This window comes from Artemia franciscana, unplaced genomic scaffold (assembly GCF_032884065.1).
Source record: "Artemia franciscana unplaced genomic scaffold, ASM3288406v1 PGA_scaffold_44, whole genome shotgun sequence".
Taxonomy (NCBI): domain Eukaryota; kingdom Metazoa; phylum Arthropoda; class Branchiopoda; order Anostraca; family Artemiidae; genus Artemia; species Artemia franciscana.
In genome coordinates, this window is record NW_027062684.1 from 67,911 (window position 1) to 78,685 (window position 10,775).

A 10,775-nucleotide genomic window follows, 5' to 3' on the forward strand; every position below is an offset into this window, starting at 1 on the left:
AAATAATTCCGATGGTAGCGTTCTCACTGACTGTCAGAGAACTAATGCTGAAAATATTATTAAAATACTGGAAATGGTCCAATCCATAAATACAAACATTGAGGCGCTCCAACATAATTTCTTGGAGTTAAAATCAGATATTAGTGCAGTGACTAATCGCGTTACAACGATTGAAAATAAAAATAATATGCTGGAGAATGAACTTGTATCAGTTAAATCGGAACTTCGGATTTTGAAGAATATTGTGGAGGGCCAAACGGATATTATTAATAAAATGAAAAGAGAAATCACCAATGCTACAGCACAAACACAAAAAAAAAAAAAAAAAAAAAAAAAAAAAGGAGACAGAAGGAGAAAAGGAAGACTGTTTTCCTAAATTAGTGATTAATATAGACCAGCACTTGAATGAGGCCTTAACCCTACTCATCCATACAATCACATAGGTCAAACAGCATAGCCACACACAATCAACCATAAAGAATAATCCATGGACAGGCAGTCATGTCGTCAATAAGTATAAGTCGTCATTTACCAAACAATAGAAAAAATAATATAGACAAATAATTCAGAGGCAACACCCAACATAAGGGCTCATCAGGAGAATACACTGGCCTATATAGGGTTTCGCCACACTAAATTCTCTACCCAGCACAGTGTTGTGGCTACCACAGAATATCCATGGCATCCCCGCGTCAGGTATCACCCCCAAAATACATGCCCATGGAAAAAAAAACAGCAAATGTAAAACAACCAAGTAAAACCAAAAACAAGCTTATCCTGTTAACACATCCCTCCTTTTAGCAACAATAGGTAAACTAAATACTATAAATTTTACCAAATCACAAATATTAACACATTGCAAAAAACCTGAATGAACCAAACAATTACAGAACTCATCTTTACAGAGTAAAGAAGAAATAAATTCAGTAGTCAGCCAATCATTTGTGGAGGAAAATCGCAGTAATGACTGCAATGTATTATTTTGGGGATTGAATGAAGTACCATTCGAGGATGCTGAGTCTTTGATTAAAGAAGTGATGGTAATTGGATTATCATTAAATAGCGAAAATTTGCCGTCGTTTAGTATTATCCAGTGCTCTAAAAAGTTCGTTAAAATTAAAGTGGATAATACGCAAGTTCGATTTTCTCTTCTGAAAAATGCGAAGAAACTTAAAGGGAAAAAGTTCAGCACTTATAATAATATTTTTATTGGTGATGACGTTACGCCTCGTGTGCGTATTGTACGCAAGGAACTCCTGGCCATCCGTAAATGTCTAGTGGATAAAGGAGTGGAATGCTGGGTACCCCCTACCTTACCCCCTGTTATTTGTGTAAAAAAAGATAACACTGTAGCGAAAGTGCTTTGGTACAATGCAAAGAATCTGTTGATACCGTAACTTATGTATTTTGGTGATCAAGTCTTATTGAAGTCTTGTTAAGTTAGTTTTTAAGTATTCTTGCGATATTGTGATGTGTGCTTATTATTAAGTTATGAGCCGTTGTGTTAGAAGCTTGAGCTTTATATGAACGGGTTACAGGCAATATTTTCATGGCCTGTTATTTTTCTTATTTGTGTTATTATGTGGATCATTTTTGTTTTTCTTTTTTGTGTCTGTTTGTTATTTATGTTTATTGAAACCATATACCGAGATTTATTTTGTTTTTAATGACAATGGATAATTATGATCGTGATTCCCGGAGCAGTATCCGTCTTAATACTTTGGAAGCTTCTAATGTAGATTTTGGGGGTATATTTACGGAGCAGCTACATCGGAGTTATGACATTGGGGTAGCAGGGCATTATAGATCTGTTAGTTCCAAATATTTGTTTAAAGATGGAATCCAATCTGAGTATGGAGATGCGAGAGGCCTCAATGTTTTCCATCTTAATTGCCAAGGATTAAATTCTTCGTTTAATTTTTTAAATGAAGTATGTGATCTTTCGGTTTTCAAGGTCATCGGTCTTACTGAAACCTGGCTGAATGACCACAACTCCGCTCTTTTAAATATACCAGGATATAATTTCTACAATAGGAATCGACAGTTTCGGCAACATGGAGGAAACGGTGCATATATTCGAAGCGATATTGGGGTTTTGGTAAGAAATGACTTAGTAGTATACCAGGAAATGGTTTTTGAACCATTTATTCTTCAGCTTAGGCTGAAACCTAAAGATGCATTTGTTATTATATTGTATAGGCCGCCATCTGGCTCCATACCAATCTTTATGGATCTTTTGGATAAGCAGCTGGAGAAACTAGCAACTAGTTCACATCTATTTATGATGCTCGGGGATTTTAATATTGACCTAAGTGAGCTTGATGTGAGTGTTTCTATGGATTTTTTGCGGCTTTGTATGTCCTATGGTTTATTTCCAACTATAAATATATGCACACGTGTAACCACCTCATCATCAAAGCTAATTGACAATATTTTTTCAAATTTGTTTTTTTCAGCTCCAAGAGTTATTATTACAGATGTATCCGATCATTTTCGGATTTCAACAAGATTTGATCTCTGTATTCCCCAAAAATTAGCAACAATAATTCCTAAGAGCCCAATGTATGTATTTAGCCAGAGTAACCTTCAAAAATTTAAGCAGGCAATTGCAGAAGTTGATTGGAATAATTTAATAGACCTTACGGATGATATAAATACGAGTTTTCAAAGATTTTACGATAAACTAATTTTGTTAGTGACAAAAACATTTATAATGGTTCGTTCGTCATCAAGGAAAAATAATCCTAAGAAACCATGGATGTCGCCTAGCTTGTTGCGCTGTATTAATAAAAGAGATAAACTTTATAAGAATTCCATAAATAATGGAAATGATCCGATCTGCTTAAGAATTTATAAAAATTATAGAAATGCCCTGAATAAATTACTGAGAAATGCAAAAAAAAAATATTTCGTAAATAAATTCACTGAGACTTGTGGTAACCCTGCAAAAACATGGAAAATAATTAAAAGTGTGATATCGACAGAGAACTCTATTATTCCCGATGAAGTAGTAATGCAGAATGGCCTACCAACGAAGGAACCCGAAGAGATATGTAATGCTGTTTCCAAACATTTTGCTAATATTGGCGTAGATTTATCTTCCCGTATAGTATCTTCTGATGATGATCCTCCCTTGGAGTTTTTTATGAAGACTCCAATTGATATTTCTATGTATATGAGACCCTTCTCTCGTGATGAAGTAGAGAAAATTATCTTTGGGATGAAAAATACATCGGCAGGTAGTGATTCACTCAATCTTCTGGTGTTAAAAATAGCGTTTCCTTATGTTGCTGATATTCTTACTTCTCTCATTAATTTGTGCTTGAAACGGGGAACGTTTCCTGATTGCTTGAAAATTGCTAAGATTACCCCTGTTTTTAAAGGCGGTAATAAGAATCTAGGAAATTATCGGCCTATCTCAGTCTTACCTGTTATTTCTCGACTGCTTGAAAAGTGTATTAACACTAGAGTGAATGATCATTTGGAACTGCATAATCTGTTAAATCCAATTCAATTTGGCTTCAGAAAAGGGAGAACCACAGAGATGGCATTATCATATATAACTTCGATAATCAATGGAGCTCTTGATAATAAGCTTAGAGTAGCGGGTCTGTTTCTTGATTTGGTTAAGGCATTTGACACTGTTGACCACCAATTACTACTTCGAAAATGTGAATTTTATGGACTAAGAGGGGCTACTTTAGCTTTGATTTGTGATTATCTCCAAAATAGAGAGCATTATGTTCACATTAATGGATTTTCTTCAAGTAAGAGTCTTGTTAAATATGGTATCCCCCAGGGTTCTGTGTTAGGGCCTACTCTTTTTTTGATTTTTATAAATGATCTGCCAAATGCTGTTGCAACTACTTCTAGAATAGGGGATATAGTGAATCCCGCACCTTCGGGAACCAGGATCACTACACCCTTATTTGCTGATGATGCGACATTGATGTGTGTTGCCTCAACTGAACAACAACTTACCTCAACAATTAATGCAGCAATGACTATGACATGTCTTTGGTTGAAGATAAACCGCCTTGACCTAAATATAAATAAGTCAAATTTTGTTATTTTTTCACGATCCCCAAATTATTATCCTTGGATTATGGAAATAGCTACACCAAAGGGAATTGTTAAGCGGTCAAAGTCCGTTCAGTACCTTGGGATTATTATTGACGAAATTTTATCATTTAAGTGCCATGTAAAAGCTATAAGTAGAATATTATCGCGGAATTTAGGGATTATCCGTAAACTAAAACATTTATTTCCTTCAAATGTTATACGGTTATTATATTTTTCTCTGATTCATCCGTATATTTTGTATTGCTCGTCTGTATGGCTTGGGACATTCCCCTCAATACTTCGCCCAATTCGCGTACTGCAGAATAATGCCATTAGATCACTTTGTGGAATAGGGAACCGGGATTCGGTCAGGTCAATGTATAGTATGATAAATATAATGCCTGCAGCCGGATTGCGTGATTTTTATACACTGGTTTTTATGTATAAGTACCATTATGGGTGCGTTCCAGAATGTTTTACAGGAAGTTTTCGGGATAGGTCTAATATTCATGATCATAGAACTCGAACAAGTGGAGATATTGAGGTTCCTCGCCTAGTTTCAAGTAGGACTGCTTTTTCAATTATTTATAGAGGGGCTAAGCTATGGAATAAGCTTGTTCCAAATATTAAAGAATTGCCCATTAATCAATTTAAGGCCGTGCTGCGTGTGGGGTTTCTTGGTAGGTATACCTTTGAAATAGATTGAGATTGATTGATTTAATATTGAAAATAATTGTTTATTGTTTTTTTCTTTTGTTTTCTTTTTTTGCTTCGGGATCATGATATTATGTTGTTTGATTGTGTATGAATTATTTATATAATTTTTTTTTCTCGGTACACGGTTTCACCTTTCTGCTCATTTTAGATTAACTCATTGTTTTTCTGTTTTTGTTCTTTTTTTCTTCAATTTTTTGTTCTTTTTGTTAGTAACACACCCTCGCAAGCACCGCTTTTGGTGTGCTACCGATTGATTTTGTCTGTCTTATTTCCTTTGGTTAATAAATTAATACTACTACTACTAAAAAATACGTTTTTTTTTTTTTTAGTAAGCCTCGATTTCATTTACCAGAAAATCCGAATGTTCCAATTATAATGGTAGGAATGGGAAAAGGCACCGCACTATTCAGGTCTTTCTGGATGCACAGGGCAGAACTCAAGAAAGGTAATTGTTACGATTTATCTTACAGTTTTGTATATTTTGCTTCTAATTCCCCCAGTTTTTATGTTTTTCTCTTAAGCTATGCCCCCCATGGAAATATTTTTTTTTTAACGAACACTAATTGTTCGTTATATGAGAAGTGGTGGCCCTTTTTCAATGCTCCTCTTCACGCTAAAGTTTGTGAAGTACTTTGAAAAAAGGTTCTGCTTCTAATTGTATGGACCTTGTGTTTCAGGAATCGTTTCTAAAGAACTGAGACAAAAGGTTGAACTTTAGCGTAAAGAGCTGTATATTGAGGAGGGGCAGCTCCCTCTCTTCCCCCTTATACGGAATCATTTCTGCTTGTTTTAAGTTTTGATGTTACCCCTTACTATCATTAGAAAAAACCTGTTTTTTAATTTTATTTATTTCTGATAGTTTTCCAAAGAATCCAAGGAAATCCACCGTCCGTCCCCCTCTGTTGAAAATCGTCTCACGTAAAATTATACCCCAGGAAATTACCCTCGGATAGTTCTATTCTTGCTTTGAATCCCCCCTCTGGAAAATTTATTATTTGCGATCCCGTCTAAAAAATACTCCTTAGTATGTTTTACATTTGAAGAAAAACTTGTTTTCTGTTGAATTTCTGAGCTTTGTTCCAGTCGTGGGATAATCCCCCCTGTGTGTAAAATATTTTTAACGTTGGGGGAAATATCCCCTTCCCCTGCCAATGAAAAGGTTCTTCCGCAGAAATCCCCATGCAAAGTTTCTCTTATAATTACTCTTGGGAGAATTTCTCCCGTGGGAAATCCCCCCGACAATTCAAACTCTACCGTAAATTCCCCCGGACAATTCCCCCAGAGCATCTCCGGATTTAAAATGAGATGCCAACGAGAAAGCAATACATATAAAACGAATTCCGTATATGAATTTTGGAAAATTCCTCCGTGAAAAATTTCCACATTTAAGTTCAACCCAGAAAGGTTCTGGGGGGATAATTTCGTCCCTAAAGAAAGTTATTGGGCCTTTTATCTATGGTAAACAAAATGGCTATCTCTTAAAGTTCATGGCTATCTCTAAAAACATGCATGATGACGCAAGGAGCTCAATCAAATTGATTGATTGAGAAAGAAAGTAAACTAAAAAGTTTTTTTGCTTAAATTATGTGAAGTAAATTTCATTTTCGCAGATTAAAAAAAAAAAAAAAAAGGTTAGCTCAGGAAATAGCGAAGTAATATTAATTAGATTGTAGCAGTCAGACTTTTAAAAGATAATAGAATAGTCAGTTTGAGCTGTGTTGCCAGATGGGCTTGTTTTCCGCACCATAGGCTTGTTTTAGCCGTCAGGGGTGGGTTGAATTTTGGAGTGGGTGTGGGGAGGAAACGTGAGCTTTTTTTTTAAATCGACTTATTATCGTATTTCGTTTTCGTTTAATGAAATAGCTATCGTAGCATTCAAAAATGAATAGTAAATTGCGCTACTCTTATAATCACAAAATGATCACTTGTTTGCTACACTTACAAAATATGGTACAACTTTCAATTCACCTGTTAAATGCACTTAGGAAATATGGTACAAAGGAGTTTTCGAATCTGTTCGTACGGTACTTGACTGGTTCTAGTTTGTTGTAATGCCTACTATGTCTGCTGATTTGTTGATAATGATCTTCCAAATTTCATTATTAGCTCATGTCCTCGATCGAATAAGATGGGTAAATTTAAGAGCTCAAGGGCACTTTCGTTGTTGCTGAAATTGGGTCCGATTATTATCTTAGTAGTGTGTTTTTGACCATCTTCTAGTTAGCTGCCATGTAAGGTGTGTTCTGAGTTTGGGGACCACAAATGGAACGGCGATACTCAAGGATAGGACTGATGTAGGTTGTATACGCCAGCAGAAGCTGACGAACAGAGAAGCCTAACCTGCGCAAACTTGTTAAACTCTGGATTGAGTAATGATCTTTATGCACAATATTGTCTATATGCAGCTTAAACGAGCAGTCACATGTAAATGTTACGCCTAGGATTGTTGCAGAGGAAACAATTGGAAACGGAACATCTGGGATAGTGATATCTGACTTGAGTGGATTAAATCGTAAATCTGTTGATTTCTGTTCATTTACTTGTAAACTATTCGACTTACACTGGTTGATGAAGTCTTTGAAGAAACTCGGTTCAGACTGCTGCTTTGCTCCTTTATTTTTAACTATATGTTTGAGAAACGCAAATAAGTCATCTACAAACTTGAAACGGTCTTCAAATTCTGCAAGGATGGGGTTGATGACACTAAGAAATAAAAGGGCAGCTAATTTGGTTCCTTGAGGACAGCCACAGGTTAGTTTTGACCACTCAGAGCAGATATCTTCTGCAAACAAAGGGTATACTGATTGCCGTCTTCCCTTTAAAAATTCTCTCACTAATAATAGCATTTGTTTTTTAGTGCCAATTTCTTTCAAATTTGTTAATGATAAGGTCGAATGCTTTTCAGTAGTCTGCCAATAATAAGTCGACAACTATTTGAAGTTTCTAACCACTTGACGATTAAGTGATACATTTGTACTACACATTACCGTGCTATTGCCTTATGTGCAACCATATTGGTACGGATCGATCCCAGGAGCAATTTTTTTGTAACAAAGAATGGTAGATAAAACCCTCAGCTACTTCTGCTAAGTTAGGTGTTATCGATATTGGTCTCAGTCGTTCACAGGTCTGGAATGTCTTGACTTTTTGTGTGACACGGACTTATGCAACTTTCCAAATTTTGGAAATGATTGTTCTAATAAACATCGGTTTATCGGAGATGCGATAGGCTTGGGTAAGAAAGGTGAGTACTCTTTCAGTAATTTCACAGGGAGTTCACCTGGGTATGAGGCACAGTTGCTTCGCAGCCGTCCAATTGCAGAGTGAACTGTCATTTCTGACACCTCTACGATTTCATCTGTACTACTGTTGTTAATGATGTCACACATTTGTTTGTCACTTACGGTTGGGTGGGTATCACAAATCTGAGTAAGGAATTCGTTGACTTCTGAAGCTTTTATCAGACTACCATCTGGGTTATTGATTCGTACTTCGTTTCCTTTCTTTTTCCAACCAAGCCGTTTACTTCGTCATGTCACTTTTGAGATTCTGGCTTGAGGAGCTCAAATATTTTTTCCTGTATATGTCTTTTTTGGGAAGCTCGAAGGACTGAAACGACTTAGTTTCTCATCTTGTTCGCATTCAGTATGTCTCCTGCAGCATGGAGTTTACATCGTTTATATATATATATATATATATATATATATATATATATATATATATATATATATATATATATATATATATATATTATTCATCATATACCAATTCACAAACGAATGTATTCAAGCCGAAGTAGCTGAGTTGGTTAAGCGTTATGTTCCAGGTTCCAGGTCCGAGAGGTTCCAGGTTCGAACCTTGGCTTTAGCCTTAATACAAAAGAAGAAAAAAAAAAGGTAAAAACTACAAAAAAACTAAAAAGAAAATACTAAAAAAGCTAAAAAACTAAAAAATAAATAAAAAAAGGTAAAAAACTAAAAACTAAAAAAGAAAAAAAACTAAAAAAATAAAAATAGGTAAAAACTACAAAAAAAACTAAAAAGAAAAAAAAACTAAAAACTAATAAAAAAAAACTAAAAAACTAAAAACTGAAAAAGAAAAAAAAAACTAAAAAAAGGAAAAAAACTGAAAAATAAAGGAGAAAAAGAAAACTAAAAACCAGGACACAGGGATATAAATGACGACCGGGACACTCAAAGAGAAATTACAGACTGGGACACTGGGATACAAATTACGACCGGGAGATATAAATGACGACCGGGACACTCAAAGATAAATTACAGACCGGGACACAACTGACGACCGGGACACCAAGACACATGAAAATAAATGACGACTGGGACGCTCAAAGAGAAATTACAGACTGGGACACTGGGACACAAATGACGACCGGGATACTGGGAATATAAATGACGACCGGGACACAGGGACACACCTACAAGGGGGATGCCGGGGGCACAGGGGGATATATAAATGACGACGGGGACACAGGGAATGTTTGATTAGCAATCACCATCAACAAAGCTCAAGGGCAATCATTAGAATAATCAGGTATAGATCTGAATACGGATTGTTTTTCCCATGGACAATTTTATGTTGCATGTTCAAGAGTCGGTAAACCTGACAATCTATCTATATGCACAGACAATGGGACATCGAAGAATGTTGTATATTCGCAAGTTTTACGTAGTTAAGAACACACACACATATATATATATATATATATATATATATATATATATATATATATATATATATATATATATATATATATATATATATAAAGACATGGACAGATTTCTTCACGGATTTCCTTAATGTGTAAAGGAACCATTAGGGAATTTATTTCCCCTTGGCTCTGCAAGTGCACCCTGCGTTTAGATAGGATGCAAGCAGAATAGCGCTGATTTAAGGGAACTTTATTGTCAAGTTTCTTATCCCAGTTGCTACTATATAACTTTAATAATTAATAAAGTGGTAAAATAATTTTGACCATTTTTGACTGCCTTTTGTCTCTGTTCGAATGAGTTATTTGCTTTTGAAAAAATATTATTTATTTGAAATTATTAACTAACTTCTAACTTTATTTAATCATAAAAAAAAAGTTTTTTTCTTGGATGAAAATTTACTTGCTTATCAACGTCCTTGTTAGTTCTCATTATTCGTAAACTGATAAAATAAATTTACTTTAATTTATGTTTAAAAACAATGAGATAAATATATTAAGATGAAGAACGAAATAACGACTTTGAGACCAAGGCAGTATCCAGGGGGGTCATGGGGTTTGAACCCTATCTCCCCCCTCGAAATCTTTATCTGACTTGTAAAAATGAATATAATTAAATTTTTTATGCGTTTTTAAAGCCTTTTCTTACACTCTTTTCTTTTCCTGCTCAGACTAAGGTAAGACTTGGATTATATGCATATTCATGCTTTTTTGGATATATTTGACAGATCTGTGTGAAAGATTTTGGTTGATACTAAATTGGTGAGCTTTTATGTCCAAACTTTCGATTATTTTTCATGTGGCTACCTCTTTAATCAAGGTCTTTTCTCCGTAGTACACGCCTGGGTTTAAAATTTCAAAGAAAAAAGAACGAATAGATTAGATGCAACTTCCCTTTCTCTTCCAGAACTTAGTTTAATCACAGATAAACAAAGTTATAATAATAAAAAAAGATCGTAGCTCAATTACTTTTTTGTACGGGCTATTTATTTTGTACAAAGGGTCAATTAGGCCTCTGCGTTTTTTACAGGCTGAAAAGTTTGACATCTAGATCAATGTTTAAATTTTACTTCTTTCTACGGCTGAAGAAACTGCTTGAAACAAATGAAAACTTACTCTTTATAATAATACTTTTTAGACAAGTATTTAAAACACATAATTTATAAAATCCAGCTTTTTATCGACATTTTAGTAGGATTTCTCTTGACAATGTTACTTGTATGTTTTGCTTGACTAGACTCATCTTTCTTTTTCACGCCTTACATTCATT